The 6,622-nt window shown below is 42.2% G+C and overlaps 1 pseudogene; it reads right to left on the reverse strand.

Moving 5' to 3' along the window:
* Positions 1–6,024: 6,024 nt before the first annotated feature.
* LOC108635286 lies at positions 6,025–6,394 on the reverse strand (annotated as a pseudogene).
* Between the last annotated feature and the right edge of the window lie 228 nt (positions 6,395–6,622).

The following is a 6,622-nucleotide window of genomic DNA, read 5'->3' on the forward strand; positions in this document are numbered from 1 at the left end:
TAAAAACCCAGCAGATAAGTGAACGCAGGGAGCCTCCATGCTTTCTTTTTGAGGGATCAGCCTGAAAAAGAAAGTAAGAGAGAGGAAAAAAGAGACACGGGGTGACCAAGGTTCTTTGAGTGAGGCCGTTATTTTATTTTTAAAAGGACTTTTATACCTTTCCACAAATGATATTGTGTGTATTATCTTCTGGCCTTGGAGGCCTGTGAAACATTTTATGACCTCCTTTGATAAAGGCTGCTCAACCAGAAAACTTATTTTCCCTCAAAGTGCTTTTCTTTATATTTCTAATCTATGTCAGCCTCAGAAAGTATCAAACAAAGTTACATTTCTCACAGAGCAAAGGTGCAGTAACTTACAACAAAGAGAGAACCAATCAGCTCAAAAGTCTGATGTGGTTAATTTCAAGGCTACACTTGTTTTTCTTACATTCCAACTATGTTAACTAATGCACTCCCAGGTGCAGAGTGGATAAGGGATATGGGAACTTGGCAGCAAGCATTGGCTCAACAGTGAAATATTACACCAGCACTATTCTAACAGCTGTTAACTCTTTGAAAGGCTCTATGTTTTAGGCTTCCCGTGCCTCTCACAGTTGAGGGGCTGTAAACAATCACATGCGTAGCTGTAAGAGTCTGGATAAACCTGCCAAGCAAGCTAGAATGCTAACAGAGGGGGTTTGATTTGAAATATTCCTCTCATGTCCAGGAGAGTTATTAGCTAGAGCCCTAAGTTGATTTTTTCCAGAGAATGGTGGTCGGGGATAGCCCCCTGTTAATGTCAAAAGAGTTGGTGAAAGGCACAAAATAGTAAGACAGACAGATTCTGGTTTTGGGGTAGAAGCTTGAGAATGGGGGCCCCTCGAGGCCTGATCTCACCTTTGCCCGTCAGGCTTCTTCCTCATGACATTTGCCATGGGCGGGATTCCCCACGCTGACTCCTGGCAGTCCATTCTACATGTACCGTAATCTTAATTAATGCTTATTTACTTTACTGAATTAAAAAAAATTATAAAAACAAATATAAATCACTGAAAGGTAAAGAAATCCATAATCTGTGATCGAAAACTTCATTCTAAGAAAACTGTGTTCTCTTAACCTAGAAAGTAGACTAAATTCCAGTCTGGGGCCAGCTTACCAGACAACAAAACAAACAAAAACAACTGTTTATGGTAAGCTTAGAAAAGTATTTTCCATATATCTTGAAGGAGCCAGTATTTTTGCAAAGGCATAAGTGTGAAACCATAGAAGGCATGTTTAAAACATGATTAAATTGAAAACTGACAAAGTAATCTGGTCATTGCTGTGACTTGAAACACTTGAATATGATAGCTAGAATTATAACTGACAGTATTTTACCAGAACATATCAGATTTTCATGAATGTCACATAATTTCTAGGATATCTATACTAGTATCATCAACCATACAATATAACTTGAGAAGATTCATCACTCTTTCTGACAATACTTCCCATTTAGTTTAACATGCCAAATGAACTCAAGTTGTTAAATATCGCTCTTTGGGAGCTCTCAGGGGCCCTCTGAAGCATCTCAAAGTTAGCTAGAAGTCAATTATTTAGGAAGGTTTGTTCATAAATATCAAAAGGGTTTATAACAGTCAGGTAGGATCACATAAGTTACTGTGAAACAATACTTCTCCACTTAGCCAAAATTAACAATAGATTTCAAAGGTAAACCTAGAACAGATCACTTAAGAGGTAAAGAAACTTAAAATCCATTAGCAAAGGCAGTTCAACATCTCAAGAAAGCTTGTACAAGGCACAAAACTCTTTTCTGGGGGTTCATCTTCCCTAAAACCTCCTTATCCCTTTCTGCCGGAAGCCAGTGTGAGGAATCCCGCCCGTGACAAGGTCATGAGGAAGGAAGCTGACATACGCAAGGCGTGCTCAGACTTCAGGGGCCCCTCTGGAAATTCCTAAGCATGTACCCCAACAAAAATCTGCCGGGTTTTGTGCTCTGCTTTTCCACTCTTCTGACATTTTCTGGAAAAAGTCAATTCAGGGCTTCAGTCTTCTGCATTTGAAAGAGTGTTCCAATCCAAAAAAACCCCTCTGATGGCTTTCTAGCCTGCCTGCAGGACTCTGCGAGTGTGATTGTTTGAGGCCTCCTGACCGCAGGAGGCACAGGAAGCTTAAAACATCCTAGGAATGTAGGGGCTTCCGAAGAGTCAAAATCTTTAGAATAGGACTGATTAAAAGTTTCATTTGTTGAGTCAATGCTTGCTGCCAAATTTTCATATCCTTTATTTTTAGATATAGTTGGTATATAGAAAAACAAGTAGTAGACCTGGTATTAGCAACATTAGATCTTCGAGTTAAGTACCTTCTTTGTTATATCCCACTGCACCTTTGTTCTATAGAGATGTAACTTTAATGCTTTAAGGAGATGCAGATTAAAGAAAAACACTTCAGGGGAAAACAAAATTAGCATTCATTAAGGAAGAGAGCTAAAAAGTGTTAACAAGCCTCTTGGCCAGAAGATAATGTAAATCACCTGAGACCTTTTGTATACAAAATGATGTATAGAAAGAGTCTGGGCTGCGAACGCTACATAATTCTGTGTTACCCATTGATCTCCATGTTTTATCAAAAGTATAAAAGGCCTTCTGAACAATAAAGGATCGGACCAGTTTCTCGAACTAGTCTCTCGGCCTGGTTTCTTGGGACTCTGGCTCCCTCCATGTCTTTCTCTCTCTTTCTTCTCTCCCTTTCCTTCTCTCTGCTCTTTACTTTAACTTCAGGCTGAATCTCCACCTGGGGCGCGGAGGCTCGCCAGGTCTACTTACTTGCCCTGGCTGTTAAGACCCGCACGAAAGGGAGCTTAAGGCGAGGCACCCTTAGATATTCAAGCGGGCGCCGGTGGCCCAACGTAGATGGTGCAAATTCCTTGTCTGGAATTTTATTGGCCTTCCGCATAAACCAAGCTATTCAGCCCTCTTCCTCCACTTAATCTTCTTACTACACTATAGTTTCTTAATCTAATCTTACATTAATAAACAAACAAGTCTTTCCACGCCAACGCCGTCCACCCTTCGAATTCCCTGGATCCACCGGGGCTGGACCCCGGCACCTTTCTGTGCCCATTCCTTTGCTTCTCTCATCCTGGAACTGCCACCTGTAAGTCAGAACTACCTCTTTTTCCTTTATAAAATGCAATTTCATTCCTGATACCTTCTTTAATAACAAGACATACATTTTCCTTAGGCAACCAAGAGCTGACTTTTATATTGGCATTCTATAGGTTGGCGAACATACACATCAGTGATACTATCGAAAAAAAAAATTGCTTTCTTATAGTGAACATCTTAGGATTGCACCAGACACTATTCAGGATAGTAAAAAATCTCTTTAGTTTCTGTGTAAGAGGAAGGTCCTGTCAAGTACTGAATGTTTCAGAACTTTAATTTATTTGGAAATGACCTAGCTATTCAATACTCTTTCGTCACTTCAGTTCTGTTCCGTTCAGTAGCTCAGTCGTGTCCGACTCTTTGCGACCCCATGAATCACAGCACGCCAGGCCTCCCTGTTCATCACCATCTCCCAGAGCTCACTCAGACTCAGGTCCATCAAGTCCGTGATGCCATCCAGCCATCTCATCCTCTGTCGTCCCCTTCTCCTCCTGCCCCCAATCCCTCCCAGCATCAGAGTCTTTTCCAATGAGTCAACTCTTCTCATGAGGTGGCCAAAGTACTGGAGTTTCAGCTTTTGCATCATTCTTTCCAAAGAAATCCCAGGGTTGATCTCCTTCAGAGTGGACTGGTTGGATCTCCTATCAGTCCAAGGCACTCTCAAGAGTCTTCTCCAACACCACAGTTCAAAAGCATCCATTCTTTGGCGCTCAGCCTCCTTCACAGTCCAACTCTCACATCCATACATGAGCAAGGATAAACCATAGCCTTGACTAGACGGACTTTAGTAGGCCAAAGTAATGTCTCTGCTTTTGAATATACTATCTAGGGTGGTCATAACTTTTCTTCCAAGGAGTAAGCGTTTTTTAATTTCATGGCCGCAATCACCCTCTGCAGTGATTTTGGAGCCCCCCCAAATAAAGTCTGACACTGTTTCCACTGTTTCCCCAACTATTTCCCATGGAGTGATGGGACCGGATGCCATGATCTTCGTTTTCTGAATGTTGAGCTTTAAGCCAACTTTTTCGCTCTCCTCTTTCACTTTCATCAAGAGGCTTTTTAGCTCCTCTTCTCTTTCTGCCATAAGGGTGGTGTCATCTGCATATCTGAGGTTATTGATATTTCTCCCAGCAATCTTGATTCCAGCTTGTGTTTCTTCCAGTCCAGTGTTTCTCATGATGTCCTCTGCATAGAAGTTAAATAAGCACAGTGACAATATACAGCCTTTATGTACTCCTTTTCCTGTTTGGAACCAGTCTGTTGCTCCATGTCCAGTTCTAACTGTTGCTTCCTGACCTGCATACAGATTACTCAAGAGGCAGGTTAGGTGGTCTGGTATTCCCATCTCTTTCAGATTTTTCCACAGTTTATTGTGATCCACACAGTCAAAGGCTTTGGCATAGTCAATAAAGCAGAGATATTCAGGTAAACAAAATCTGGAGAAACTACTGTAAGTGCAATTCAGTTCAGTTGCTCAGTCGTGTCTGACTCTTTGCGACCCCATGGACTGCAGGATTCCAGGCTTCCCCATCCATCACCAACTCCAGGACCTTCCTCAAACTCATGTCCATTGAGTCAGTGATGCCATCCAACCAGCTTATCCTCTGTTGTCCCCTTTTCCTCTGCCTTCAATTGAGACTATTATAGACAGTTATTTTAAAGTATAATTATTTTAATAGTTTATCTAAAAGCTCATACCACATTCACATTTTTTAGGAATTTTTGTTTTGTTTTGTTTTTAGAGGTCCTTTCTTTGTTGACAAGCTGTTAGGGGAAGCACGCTGATTGAAACCACCCACCCTGGCCAGGCACCATAGTAACCATTTGCATGAGTTGTTTCATGACGAGATCCTGATAAGGAATATGGAACTAATAAGCCACCACCAACCAGAAGAGTTTGGGAAAGATCTAAAGGAGACACCGAATGTCCGTCCACTTCCCAGAATCCCTCTTGCTAGCATCCATTTTGGCTGAGTGATGCGTGTGCCACCAGGAAAGACTCTGAATTAGAATGATTGGCCAAAGACCACCCGGAAACTAGTCCCATCAGCATAAAACCTGAGACTGCAAGCCACATGGCAGAGTAGTTCTCCTGGGTTCCCTTCCCCTACTGCTCTCCACCTGGGTGTCCTTTCCCAGTAATATCTCTTGCTTTGTCAGCACATGTGTCTCCTTGGACAATTCATTTCTGAGTGTTAGACAAGAGCCCAGTTTTGGGCCCTGGAAGGGGTCCCTCTTCCTGTAACAAAGCTTGTGACAGATATAACAATATAGAAATATTTAACTAATAGTAAACTTAGGCACTATGAAAATTTTATGCTTAATGTTAATGACTCATAGACATGCCTATATTAGAAAAAAATAAATATTATATATTTAATATTGATTATTTCCCAGTTTACATGAATCCAAAATTCATTTAGGTCAATTTTTTTCTTGTATTTAGAATTGTTTGATTTGTATGTGTTTCCTTTTCTTTAGATTATTTAAATAAGAACTCACAACTTCAACAATGTTATCAAAAAGCAGAAGACTCACCACTGAGACATACGTAAATCCACATAGACAGACAGAGATCTTCTAGTTTTCCGCCTAAGATTTAAAATATCTCTTTGACCTCGTTTTTGTTGGGGGGGGGGCTTGAAGTTCTCTTCTACTGAAGGCTAAGGTCTCAGGCAAAGTGCACAGTGTTTTTCAAGGCAAGGGTTAACTTCAAGCTTGGCCCTAGGCAGGGCTTTTTAACAAGCTAATTGTGTGTGTGTGTGTGTGTGTGTGTGTGTGTGTGTGTGTGTGTGGTGTGTGTGTGTGTTTACAGTGTTTTTAAAGCAAGCTCTGGCCAGTTTTATTAAAGAAATTGCGCATGGCTTGCTTCTCACCGCTCTGGCCTGGCTTCTAAGAGCATCAGAGTCTCCTGGACCGACGGCCGCCAGTGTGCATGCTCTGCAGTGCCTTCCGCACGCTGTGCCCGAGCCAGGATCATCGCCACTGCCAGTGACGGCCTCCAGTGTTGGCCGACATGGCGTGATGCTCTATTGTAGATTTCCTCAAGGCTGGGCAGTTGTTGGCGAGGATGCCCAGTTTCGCTTTGCCTTGTCTGATTATTTTCAGAGTCTGTTTGTACCCCAGCACGTACTTTCCACTTTTCATAACCAGCTGGAGCCTAGAGTTGATCGACTCCACTGACTTTTTCGTCTTCTTTGCGGCCACCATCTTCCTGCCTTAGATGCGGGACTCCCCCAACCAAGAGCAGCCACCAAGATGGACGGGGGGCGAGAAAGGAAGCTAATTGTTTTTAATTGCATTTGCAAAGAACCAGCTTTACAGTTTCCAAGAAAAAGTACCGAGGTCCAGCCCCAGTGGATCCAGGGTGATTCGAAGGTGGGGACGGAGTTGGCGTCTCTGGAAATGACTTGTTTAATTACAGATAGAAAGGGATTAGAAGATTAGTGGAGAAAAGGAGGCTGAATAACTTGG

The sequence above is a fragment of the Capra hircus genome, unplaced genomic scaffold, assembly GCF_001704415.2.
Source record: "Capra hircus breed San Clemente unplaced genomic scaffold, ASM170441v1, whole genome shotgun sequence".
NCBI classification, from domain to species: domain Eukaryota; kingdom Metazoa; phylum Chordata; class Mammalia; order Artiodactyla; family Bovidae; genus Capra; species Capra hircus.